The sequence below is a fragment of the Hemitrygon akajei genome, chromosome 12, assembly GCF_048418815.1.
Source record: "Hemitrygon akajei chromosome 12, sHemAka1.3, whole genome shotgun sequence".
NCBI classification, from domain to species: Eukaryota; Metazoa; Chordata; class Chondrichthyes; order Myliobatiformes; family Dasyatidae; genus Hemitrygon; species Hemitrygon akajei.
The window spans coordinates 52,864,753-52,879,004 of record NC_133135.1 but is presented as its reverse complement, the minus strand read 5'-3'; positions in this window follow the sequence as shown (position 1 = coordinate 52,879,004).

The window sequence follows — 14,252 nt, the reverse complement described above, 5'->3', positions numbered from 1 at the left end:
ATCCCGTAACAACAATCGTCTTGTCCCCGAATGCACAGCACTGGAGTCTAAATGTTAACTGTTTTATTTTCGATTTTAGATCAGATTTTTCCCCATTTTAATTTTTAGATGTGCAACAATAATTGCGAAGTGCAGGTGGTGGTTTACATAAGAAATAGGAAGAGGAGACTAGACCATCCGGCCGTTCAACAATGTCATAGCTGATCTGGCCATGGACCAGTCTCCGCCCACTTGCATTTTCCTCATAGCCCCTAATTCCCCAGATGTGCAAGAATCTATCTAACTGCGTCTAAAATACATTAAATGAGATAGCTTCCCTGGACAGAGAATTCCACGGATTCACTCATCTCTGAAGAAAGCAGTTTCTCCTCATCGCCATCCTAAATCTATTCCCAAAAATCTGGAGACTGTGTCCCCTAGGTCTCACTGACCAATAGAAGCAACTTTCATGCCTCTATGTTATTTATCCTTTTCACAATTTTATATGTTTCACTAAGATCCCAGCTCATTCTTCTGAATTCCAGTGAGTGACTCAATCTCTCCCCATAGGCTAATCCCCTCAACTCCGGAATCAACCTGGTGAACCTCTTCCGCACTACCTCCAAAGCCAGTGTATCTTTCCTCAAGTACGGAGCCCAGAACAGCATGCAGTACACCAGGTGCAGCCTCACCGGTACCCTGTGCAGTTACAGCAAAAGCCCTTGCTCTTAAATTCAATCCTTCCAGCAATGAAGACCAATATTCCATATGCTTTCTTGATTATGCACCTACAAACCAACCTTTTGCGATTAATGTACTAGCACTCCCAAGTCCATCTACACAACGGCATGCTGCAATCTTTCACCATTTAATTAATAATCTGATTTTCTATTTTCTCTTTGAAAGTGGATGAACTCACATTTACCAACATGATGCTCCTTTTGCCAGAGCCTTGTCAATTTGCTTAACCTATCTATATCTCTCTGCATCCTCTGCACAATTTGCTTTTCCACTCGATTAAGTGTCATCAACATTAAATATGCTACACTCAGTCCCCTCTTCCAAATCGTTAATCTATATTGTGAACAGTTGTGGGCCCAGCACCCATTTATCCAAACTCTCTGACTTATTTTGGATAACCAATTCTTTGTCCAGAATCATGTTTATTATCATTGGCATGGGTGGTGAAATTTGTTAACTTAGCAGCAGCAATTCGATGCAATACATAATATAAAAGGAGAAGAAAAAAACCCAACAATAATAAATAAGTAAATCAATTACAGTGTATGTATATAGAATGGATTAAAAATTATGCAAAAAAACAGAAATAATATATTTAAAAAGTGTGATAGTGTTCGCTGGTTCAATGTACATTTAGGAATTGGATGGCAGAGGAGAAGAAGCTGTTCCTGAATCACTGAGTGTGTGCCTTCAGGCTTCTGTACCTCCTACCTGATGGTAACAGTGAGAAAAGGGCATGCCCTGGGTGCTGGAGGTCCTTAATAATGGACACTGTCTTTGTGAGACACTGCTCCCTAAAGGTGTCCTGGGTACTTTGTAGCTTAGTACCCAAGATGGAGCCAACTGAATTTACAACCCTCTGCAGCTTCTTTCGGTCCTGTGAAGTAGCCCCTCCATACTAGACAGTGATGCAACCTGTCAAAATGCTCTCCACGGTACATCTGTATGTTTTGAGTGTATTTGTTGACATACCAAATCTCTTCAGACTCCTGATAAAGTATAGTCGCTGTCTTGCCTTCTTTATAACTGCATCAATATGTTGGGACCAGATTAGGCCTTCAGAGATCTTGACACCCAGGAACTTGAAACTGCTTACTCTGATCCCTCTATGAGGATTGGTCCTCTTCCATTTTCGCTCTCCAGAATAGGTAGACAAGCTCTCAACCCTATTGTTAAACATACTTTAAAAATTTGGTTTCAATTTCGTAGATTTTTTGAATTAAATGATTTTCTACTTTCTTGTAATATTTATTCTAATTTCTTTTTTAAACCATCAATTTTGGATTAGGCTTTTTTAACATGGAAAATTAAGGGAATAAAAACTTTTTAAGATTTGTTTTTACAAGACTGTTTAATGTCTTTTTCACAGTTAATAGATAAATATGATATCTCTGTGGTGAACTACATATACCTGTCTGGACACGCCCCCTCTGCTGACTGCACCTGTGGCTCCTCCCACAGACCCCTGTATAAAGGCAGTTGGAGGCACTGCTCCCCCCTCAATCTCCAGGATGTTGTGTGGTTGTTTCTTGCAGCTAATAAAAGCCTGTCGTTTGCCTCCCATCTCCGAGAGTTATTGATGGTGCATCAATCTCTAATACACATTTTTTCAGATATTTACAGGTTAGGAATTTTTTACGTGATTTTTTACCAAATTACCCCTCGGCCTGCTCTTTAAATTTGGCTTATGCTATTTTTCCGTTTAAACCTTTTCAAAAACGATTAATAGCTATCATTTATAAACAGTTAATGAATGCTCGCATGTCGCCTAATGATAGGGTTCAACGCACCTGGGAAGTAGAACTTCAACATTCACCTTCAGATAATCAATGGAGTAAAATTTATTATTTAGTCAATAATTCATCTATCTGTGCACGCCATATCTTCATTCAGTTTAAGATAGTACACAGGGCCCATATGTCCAAAGATAAATTAGCGCATATTTTTCCTAATTTAAGCCCTATTTGTGACAGATGTAATGCAGAAGTGGCTACTCTAACTCATATGTTTTGGTCATGTGTAAGTTTAAACAATTTTTGGAGGGATGTGTTTGAAATATTATCTAAAGTTATAGATATGCATGTTCAACCTAATCCACTTACAACAATTTTTGGGATTATTCCAGAGGAAGCAAGCAAAGTGTCTGCTTCCGCCCAACATGTGATAGCTTTTTCAACTTTACTGGCTAGGAGAGCTATTTTGCTACACTGGAAAGAATCTAATCTGCCTACTGTTTTTTATTGGCTCTCCTCCATTATGTCATGTCTAAGTTTGGAGAAAATTAGAAGCTGGACATTTGATACATCCTTTGATTTTGAACAAGTCTGGCGACCCTTTATTCAATATTTTCACATGATTTAATTTATTTTTATTTATTTATTTTTCTTTATTCTCTTTGGGGAAAATCCTTATCCATGCAGGTTCAGAGATGACTGGAAGGATGTTTTTTTTTCTCTCTTTTTTTCTAATTTTATCCTCAATTGGACTGCCCAATCTTTCTTTTTCTTTTTTTTTGTTTCAGTTTAGTTAGTGGGTTTTTTTTTCTTTATCAATAAAATTTCCAATCTTTTTTTTATGATTGCTATGAGGAGTTGTAGCTTTTTTTGACCATTGTATATATAATAGCATCATATTTTACATATTTGATCTTGACATTATATACTTTCTGTTTTTATTATTGCTGGTTATATGTCTTTTATATTATCTGTTTGCTAAACTCCTCCTCTGATTTGTATATTCTTTATTTGAAAATCAATAAAAAGATTAAAAAATGAAATGAAATGATTGAGGATTGGTATGTGTTCCTTTGTCTTACCCTTCTAAAGTCCACAGTCAGCTCTTTCATCTTACTCACATTGAGTGCCAGGTTGTTGCTGCGGCACCACTCCACTAGTTGGCATATCTCACTCCTGTACACCATCTCATCGCTATCTGAGATTGTTCCAACAATGATTGTATCATCAGCAAATTTATAGATGGGATTTGAGCCACATAGTCATAGGTATAGAGAGAGAAAACAGTGGGCTAAGCACACACCCCTGAGGTGCACCAGTGTTGATCATCAGCGAGGAGGAGATATTATCGCCAATCCACTCAGATTGTGGTCTTCCCATTAGGAAGTTGAGGATCCAATTGCAGAGGGAGGTACAGAGGCCCAGGTCAGTAACTACTCAATCAGGATTGTGGGAATGATGGTGTTGAATGCTGAGCTATAGTTGACAAACAGCATCCTGACATAGGTGATTGTTTTGTCCAGGTGACCTATGGCCATGTGAAGAGCCATTGAGATTGCATCTGCCATTGACCTATTGTGGCGATAGGAAAATTGCAATGGGTCCAGGTCCTTGCTGAGGCAGGAGTTCAGTCTAGTCTTCACCCCTGCCCCATGTTATCATATAACCCCGAACTCCATGTATCCTTCTTTTATGGAAAGTCTTCTCTGTTCAAAGTTCTATATAAATTTATTATCAAAATATGGATACAATATACATCCTTGAGATTCATCTCCTTACAGTCAGCCACAAAACAAAGAAATCCCCCAAAAAACTTATCTGACACCTTATCAAATGCCTTCTGGAAATCTAAGTATACAACATCCATCTGTTGCCCCCTATCCCTGTACTTATTATATCCTCAATAACTCCAGTTAGTTAGCCAAACAGGATCTACCCTTTATGAATCCATGCTGTGTCTGCCTGATGGAACCACTTCTATCCAGCTGTCGTACAATTTCTTCCTTTATGATAGCTTCAAGCATTTTCCCAACTATAGTTGTCAAGCTAACTGGCCTTAAGTTACCTGCCTTTTGTCTTTTTTAAAAAACAGTGGGGTAACATACCAGCATCTTCAGATTTTCTCTTGTGCATGACATTCCCTGTTTTGCAATCAGCCAGGACCTGCTCAGAGTCCAGAGAGTTTCGGTAAATCATTACAAACATGCCTATTACAACTTCTGCCACTTTTTTCAGCACCTGGGATGCATTCCATCAGAACTAGGTACTTGTCTACTTTTAAGTCCCCTAGTTTGCTCATTACTACTTCTTTAGTGGCAAAGAGTGCATCAAGGTACTCAACTCCTAATACATACATAACATCTCTTTAGCATGTTAGACATGTCCTCCACCATGTAGATTGATACAAAATAGTCATTCAAGGCCTCAGCAATTTCCACATTACCCAATTTTGTTTTCCCCTTCTCAACTTCCAAAGGACATACGTTCATTTTAGTTGCCCTTTTCTGCTTTTTTATAATTATAAGAACTTATACTATCTATTTTTATATTACATATGTATATTACATGAGCTACACGTGTACAATATGATTGAAAATGTGTTTCTTCAGACTGTGCAATTAAGTATAGATTCTAATGAAGATTTGTGAAACTCAACTTGCTATTTTACTGTAGGGGTGATGATATCAGTATTTTGTGTATATTCTTACATACTATACATGAAAATGAGTCAGTCCAGGACTAGTGCTTGAATAAGAGTAATTGCATTATTCTGCATAGTTCTAAAATATAAAAAAACACTTAAAGTTGGCAATACCAAGTAGATCAGTCATGATGAAAAGGTGGAGCAGACTCAATGGCACAAATAGCCTAATTCTGCTCCTATATCTTCTGGTCTTATGGTCATTACACCCACATTTTTTTTCTATTCATCCCAATGTATTGGCTGTGGGCTACCTAGATAGGTAGATAGATAAATAGACAGATACTTTATTGATCCCAAAGGAAATTACAGTGTCACGGTAACATTACAATGCACAGACTTTGAAGTAAGAAAGGATAAAAAATAAGTTACCTCAAACAGTCAAACAGGAGGGAGTCATCACTTCCCCAGCTATAGGTTGACTCATTATAGAGCCAAATGGCCGAGGGCAACAATGATCTCATATAACACTCTTTGGAGCAGTGCAGTTGTCTTAGTCTATGAATAAAAATAATTCTGTTATCTCACTACTTACACTTCCTTTCTCACTAATATCCTCTAAGTTATTCAGCCAGTACCTGAGCTGATTACTGGGAAATAAAATCATACATTTGTCTGTCTTAATTTCTGCTACCTACATGTTCCAATACTGCTTGGTTAGTATAAAGCTCCTAGGAGCATAATAAAGTTATATTTGTTTAATATTTTAGTAACACTTGAGTTATATTGTAAATATCTTGTTTGATTAAGCATTCTTTGCTATTTACATACTGTAATTCATTATAGATTATAAGTAAAAATATGTGAATAGCATACATCATTATGCCAACATGTCACATGTGCACGCCTTGTTAAAAGTAAGAATGAAATAGACATGTTATCCCCAACTCTGTGTTTTTCTTTTAATAAGTTTTGGAGTTACACAACAGTAGCGACAAGTCAGTTTTAAAGTGAACCTGAGAGGACTACCTACCTATCAAGGTCAGCGAGACGTTTGAGTTTTAAAATAAGTGCAGCATTAGATTAGATTAGATTAGATTCAACTTTATTGTCATTGTGCCAAGTACAGATACAAAGCCAATGAAATGCAGTTAGCATCTAACCAGAAATGCAAAGAATAGTGTTATTTACAAAATAACTGTGAATAAAAAGTAAGTGCTACAGCACACAAATATAAAAGTATTGAGACCGTACAATATGGGTGCAATACTGTGGTGCGCTGTGATGTGAGATGCCAATAATCTGCTGGGCAGTTTTCACCGACACTGGAGTGCTTTGCAGTCCGATACGGGACAATTGCCATACCACATTGAGATGCAGTTGGTGAGTATGCTCTCAGTGGTACAGCGGTAAAAGTCTGTCAGTATTCTGGGACAGAGATGAGCTTTCTTGATGATCCACAGGAAATAAAGGCACTGTTGAAAACAGATGATAAAATAATTATAAATTTAATAGAAGAGCAGAAATATCTGGCCACATTGGAAAAATCCATGTGTTCAATTGCACAACAGATAGCTAGATTATGTATACTGAACACATTGAGCAGTACTTTGAAGCAAATAAAACAGCCATGAAAGGTGGGTACCAGTGTTACTAAGTTCAATGAATGGAAGAGCTTTTGTTTGCTTAGAAGTTTGACTGTTCCAGTCAAACCAGCTGAAATGAGCTTTGTTGATAGTATGAACATAATGCAGGAGCATTTACAACTAAGACTACTGATTTCATAAACAGAATCAAAAGAAAGGGGAGTTCACTTTTGCTTACGTGGCTGAACTAAAAATATTGTCCGAGTATTGTCAGTTCATTAATGGGCTTTGTGATGCATTGAGAGTTTCTTAATTTTGTGGAATCTTACAAGAAAGCATTCTTAACTGAAGCAGAACGTGGATTTAAAAGAGTAGTTGAAATTGCTGTATCAATGGAATCAGCAGCTAAAGGTGCAATTGAGTTGCCATTTGGTATGAAAATGAGAAAGAACGAAATTGCAACATCTAAACAGAAACATTCCTGGCTGAACATATCATGCTACCCTTGTAGCAGGGGCTCACATACGACAGACCAAAGTAGATTTAAAGTTGAAACTTGCAGAAAATGCTAAAAAATAGAACACATATGAAACACCTTGGTTTCCCTGGCTGCGTAAGTCTAGGTAAGGCACTCTCAGGTCTGCAAACTCATGAGATTGAGACTGCTCGTCCCACCCCAAACCCCGGTTTGTGTGGATTCTGTGTCATTTGCTACCCTGTTACAAATTAGTGCCATGAAATAACAGACAGTACACTGCATACGATTAAAGGAATTATATTTATCAATCTTAACTTAACTAAAGGGTTAGTAAAGAATAACAAAAAGAAAAGAGCCCATTCTAATTAAACAGTCAAATGTGCACAAGTTGGAGTTCATCTTGAAGATGGATACTTGGAAAGATTAAGGACAAAACTGGACCACTCTCCTGCACAGTGGAGATTGTATCTGAAGTCTTTTGGAGATGACACCTCGATCAGTTGAGGAGAGCAGAGTCAATCGTTAGAGAAGAAAGGTGTCCAGAGCGGTCAGAACCACATTCTGCAGTCCCAGAGTCAACTCCTACAACCACCACGGAGGAGGCCCCATAACCTGAGGTCATTTCACAGCCTCAAGTCTCACCTGCCAAACAGAGTGACTCCACTTGTCAGGAAAGATAATTATCTCACAAGAGTAAAATCCTCCATAGCATTTAAATCTTCAGATATGAATGAGATAGTTTAAAATTTACTATGCTGTGGATATCTATGTAGTATTTGTATTATGTGGTATGCTGTGCATACGTTACATTGCAAACTCAATACATTAAATATTGAGTTGTGATGCATTCTATATTGAGTTGGGGTTTAAAGCTAAGCTGAGAGGAATGCTGTGTATTTAATATTTCAGTAATATTTGAGTAAGCAACACACACAAAATGCTGGTGGAATGCAGCAGGCCAGGCAGCATCTATAGGGAGAAGAAACATCGACAGTGAGTCCTGACGAAGGGTCTCGGCCTGAAACATCGACAGTGAGTCCTGACGAAGGGTCTCGGCCCGAAACGCTGACAGTGAGTCCTGACGAAGGGTCTTGGCCCGTAACGTCGACAGTGAGTCCTGACGAAGGGTCTTGGCCCGAAACGCTGACAGTGAGACCTGACGAAGGGTCTCGGCCCGAAACGTCGACAGTGAGTCCTGACGAAGGGTCTCGGCCCGTAACGTCGACAGTGAGTCCTGACGAAGGGTCTCGGCCCGAAACGTCGACAGTGAGTCCTGACGAAGGGTCTCGGCCCGTAACGTCGACAGTGAGTCATGACGAAGGGTCTCGGCCCGAAACGTCGACAGTGAGTCCTGACGAAGGGTCTCGGCCCGTAACGTCGACAGTGAGTCCTGACGAAGGGCCTCGGCCCGAAACGTCGACAGTGAGTCCTGACGAAGGGCCTCGGCCCGAAACGTCGACAGTGAGTCCTGACGAAGGGTCTCGGCCCGAAACGTCGACAGTGAGTCCTGACGAAGGGCCTCGGCCCGAAACGTCGACAGTGAGTCCTGACGAAGGGTCTCGGCCCGAAACGTCGACAGTGAGTCCTGACGAAGGGCCTCGGCCCGAAACGTCGAAGTGAGTCCTGACGAAGGGTCTCGGCCCGAAACGTCGACAGTGAGTCCTGACGAAGGGCCTCGGCCTGAAACATCGACAGCGCTTCTCCCTATGGATGCTGCCTGGCCTGCTGCATTTCACCAGCATTTTGTGTGTGTTGCTTGAATTTCCAGCATCTGCAGATTTCCTCATGTTTGCTTTTTAAATATTTGAGTAATATTGTTTGATTAATCATTCTTGTTCGTTTAAGTAATTCATTTCGGGTTATATGTAGAAGTACGTAACAGCATACGTCATCATGCCACCACATTATAAATGTGTGTCTCACTAAAAGTAAGAACAGTATAGACACATTATCCCCAGCTCCATGATGTTCTTTTGATTAGTTTTGGAGCTACAAAACATAACAGTTTGTTAAGGGGAAAGGGGGAGTAAAGGGCTAATTCTGAGAAAAATCAGAAGAGAGTGTGGGTTGAGAAGGTGACGGGATGAGAGAAGAAAGATTAGGTAAAAGGATGCTAACATCTTTTATGGTTTAAACATGACAGCACTATTTAAGAAAGGAGTACTGGTATGTGATAAAATAGGATGAAGTCAGCATTGTTCCATTAAGGGAAGATCTTGCCTTATAAACCTGTTAGAATGTTGTGAAGAGATAACAAGCAGGTTAGACAAAGGAGGGTCAGTGGATGTTATTTACTTGGATTTCAGAACTCCATTGATATAGTATGGCATAGACATCTGCCAAAGAAGATGGTGTTAGAGATACGGTACTAACATGGATAGAAGACTGGCTGATTGGCAGATGTCAGGGAGGGGATAAAGAGGTCCTTTTCCAGATGGCTGCAGGTGACCAGTGGGGTTCTACAGGGTCAGTGTTGGGTCTTCTACTTTTCATGTTACATGTTAATGATCTGGATGACAGAATTAATGGCTTTGTGGTCAAGTGTGCGGAAGCACTTGGACAGGTTGGAAGAGTGGTCAATGAAGTGGCAGATGGAATACAGTGGAATACAGCATAGGGAAGTGTGGGGTTATGCACTTTGGTAGACAGAATGAAGGTGTAGGATAGTTTCAGATTCAGAAAACAGAGGTGCAAAGGGATGGTCATGGACTTTGGTAGTAGAAATAAATATGCAGACTATTTTCTAAACAAGGAAAAAATCCAGGAAGTTGAGATGCAGAGGGACTTGGGAGTCCTTGTGCAGAACACCCTGAAGGTTAACTTGCAGGTTGATTTGGTGGTGAGGAAGGCAAATGCCATGTTAGGATTCATTTCAAGAGGTCTAGAATAGAAGAGCAAGGTTGTGATACTAAGGCTTTATAAGGCACTGGTGAAACTTCATGTCAAGTATTGTGAACAGTTTTGGGCCCCTCATCTTAGAAAAGATGTCCTGACATTAGAGAGGGCCCAGAGCAGGTTCATAAGGATGATTCCAGGAATGAAAGGGTTATCATACGAGGAACGCTTGATGGCTCTGAGTCTATACTCGCTGGAATTCAGAAGGATGAGGGGGGATTTCATTGAAACCTTTTGAATGTTGAAAGGCCTAGACAGAGTAGACGTGGAAATGATGTTACCCATGGTGGGAGAATCTACGTCAAGAGAGCACAGCCTCAGGATAATGGGACGCCCTTTCAAAACAGAGATGTGGAGAAATTTCTTTAGCCAAAGGGTGGTGAATTTGTGGAATTTGTTTCCACATGCAGCTGTGGAGGCCAGGTCGTTGGGTGTATTTAAGGCAGAGATTGATAGATTCTTGATTGGACATGGCATCAAAGGTTATGGGCAGAAGGCACGGAACTGGGGTTGAGGAAGATAGAAAAGAAGGATCAGCCATGATTGAATGGCGGAGCAGACTTGATGGGCCAGATGGCCTAATTCTGCTCCTATGTCTTATGGTCTTATGATACAAAGTGGTGGGGCAGGTAGTGTTGCAAAGCTAAGGAGTTTGCAGAAGCACTTGGACAGGTTGGAAGAGTGGTCAAAGATGGCAGATGGAATACAGCATAGGGAAGTGTGGGGTTATGCAGTTTGGTAGATAGAATAAAGGTGTAGGATCATTTCAGATTCAGAAAGCAGGTTAGCAAAGGGATTTCAGAATCCAAGTGCAGAGTTTCCTCAAGGATAACTTGCAGGTTGTGTTGGTAATAAAGAAGGCAAATGGAAGCTTAGCATTCATTTGGAGAGGATTAGAATATAAAAGCAAGGATGTACTGTGAAGGTTTTGTAAAGCGTTGGTCCAACCATATTTAGAATATTGTGAGTAGTTTTGGACCCTATATCTTAGGAAGGATGTGCTGGCCCTGAAAAGAGTCCAGAGAAAGTTCACAAAAATGAGCTAAGGAATGAAAGACTTAACAAATGAGATATATTTGATGTCACTGGTCCTGTACTCAATGGAAATCAGAAAGATTGGGAGGGAAAACTCTCATTGAAACCTACTGGATATTGAATGGGCATCGAGAGGATGTTTCCACTTGTAGCAGAGGATCTAAAGGCTCAGACTCAGAATGAAGGAACATCCTTTTAGAACTGAGAGGAGGAGGAATTTCTTCAGACAGAGGGTGGTTAATTTGCTGCCATAAATGGCTGTGGAGACCAAGTCATTGGGTATATTAAAGCAGAGGTATATGGGTTCTTTATTGATAAGAGGGAGAAGGCAGGGCAATGATGTTGAAAATCAATCAGCTATGACAGAATGGCAGAGCAGACTCGATGGTCTGAATGGCCTAATTCTGCTCCTATGTCTTATATTGCAAACTTGCCATTGGCCATGACCTCATAACTGGCTCTACTAATAATACCCCTCAGAGGGGGTTAGGAAGTGTAGCTGTACTTCCCCACCTAATGACTATCTGTGGTCCGCAGTTGTGAATTACCTTTGTCTGTGTGATGGAAGAATGTTGGTGAGTGTGTATAAAATGTGCAGGGAATTAAAGAATACACCCACTGAGTTAGGAACCTCTCACAGAGAGTCATAGAGATATAAAGCTTGGAAACAGGACCTTTAGCCCAACTTGTCCATGATTGACTCCTATTGTGTTTCTTGGCTTTACTGTGTATGTCTTCACAAAAATGAATCTCAGGGTTGTATATGGTAACATATGTACATATGTACTTGGATAAAAAATTTACTTTGAACTTTGCTAACCAACTTGCTTAGTTCCATTTGCTGCATTTGGCCCTTTAAACCTTTCCTGCTTATGAGAGTGGAAAATAGGAGTTCAATGAAGCAGGTAGTAGAAAAACTGAATCCAAAAATGAGATACGTTTTAGTCATGGAGGGGCAAAGGCTTATCAGGTCCTGTCACCAACTCTCCCTGTACTTCTTGACTTCCTTTAACTCCCAGTCTAAAAATATCTTAATGTTAAAATTCTGTTTATCACCTTGCCCTTCCTAAATTGGCAACTTCTTCAACCTTACAACCAGTTGAGATTACTGTACTCACACAGTTCTAGCTTCTTCTGTATTTCCAATTCTCTTTCCTGCACTATCGATGGTCATGCCATTTGGTAACCTGTCTTAATACCTTTGTGTGGCTTGCATGAATTTAGTTTGTTAAATAATCACGATTGCATGGTCTCTCAGATTGTTCTACTCTATTCTAAGAGCTGCATAAATGCAGATTGTTGTGGTCAGATCTGTGGGGAAGCAGACAAGTTACTGGAACATGTAGCTTTGGGGTTATGTAATTAGAAAGATGGAATTAGTGGAAAATGAATGGCACAGGGAAGAAAATAAAAAGATATATTTTGAAGGGGAAGAGGCAGGAGGAAAAAATGTTTGAGAAAGCTCAAAATTTAGTGTGTGACTTCATGAAGAAATGCACGTTACAGTAAGTAAAGCTGAATTCTGATGAGAAGGGAAGAACAAACAACTAATTGTATGAGAACTTAGCTGAATGGAGTATCCTGTCAGGAGTCTGTAATGTTTACGATCACGTGCAAAGAATTGAAAAACCCTGACCCAGTTATAATGGAATTAAGGTTTGGAGACTGCTGGTTCTGTAGCTCCATCTACTGGAAAGTGTAGCATATCTGCATTCAAGTCATTTTATTTGTAAGTGAATACTGCAACAGAAAATTTTTACTAAGGAGAAAGCACACCCGCATACTGACACAATACATCATTAAAGACCCCTCACACCCTCTCCATGAAATGTTTGTTCTTCTGCCATCAGGTAAACGTTACAGGAGCATCAAAACTAAAACCACAAGGCTACTAAACAGCTTCCTCCCACAGGCAGTCAGACTGCTAAATAGCTGCTCTACCTGACTCTGCTTTGGACACTTTTAACTTGCACTGGACACTTATAACTTGTTTTTAACTGACACGTGGTTGTTGTGTTTTACTATTTATTGTTATGTTTATTATTTAGTGTTGTGTTTGTTATGTTATGATTGCACTGCTCCTGGGAAACGCTGTCTCATTCTGCCCTGCAGACCTGATGTACGGTTAGAATGACAATAAAGTTTTTGAATCTTGACTAAATTGTCGTTAAGAGGACTAGCCTGTAGTAAATTATTGTTGCTTTTCATTACAAATATCAGCTTCTCCCCCAATTCTATTCTTCATCTACCAGTTCCAAATAACATTTCCTTTTTCAAAATCATTCCTTACTGTTAACTTTAGAACTTCGTATCTTTAGCTCAAATAAACTAAAGCAACCCATTGCACAAGATTAAAAGTAACATGAAATTCCTTTTCAAAAGAGCAACATTTTCTACTAGTAAGTTATATAATAATTTTTTGATCTGTTGTAAAAATTCCCTTCCAGTTAGTGGCACCATTACCTCTGCTTTTTCACAGCAATCCTACTCAATAACTTCCTTCCTCTTTCATTGAACCTTTGGGGTCATTCTGCATCTTTCTAATTGTGCTCGGAGAGTAATTCTCTTTCTTTCTCACTATTTCTATCTATAATGTATTTAGATACCATTTAAACACTGTGAATATATAAAGGGCAGAAATTTATTTTCAAGGCAGGTGGTCTGGACTACTCATTTCTGCATGGTCAAATTGTTACATTGGGCTGATATATCTGACTTGCAGCTCATGAACTTCATACCCTTCATACCCAATAGTAATGGCCAAAACGAGTGCCACTCCATGCTGCCTGCCAAAACCTTGTCAGTCCTTCTGAACTCCCGAAGAAATAAGGTAATCATCCTGACACTGTAATTTCCTTCACTGTTAATTAATATGGGAATATTATTTTCTCACTACAGGTTCTTCCATTGGACGTTCTTCTGAACACAGCAAAATATTTTGTAACTTGTTTTAATGCATAGTAGACTACTTCAATAGTAGTTCAAAGTTCAAATTATATTTATTATCAAAGTACTACCATGAGATTCATTTTCTTGAGGACATGCCCAGTTGAATAAAGAAATACAATATAATCCATGAAAAACTACACACAAGGACATAAACCTTATTTCAATCATATCCTAAAGCTTTAAGTGTAATCAAATAACTTTTGATGAGATTAAAC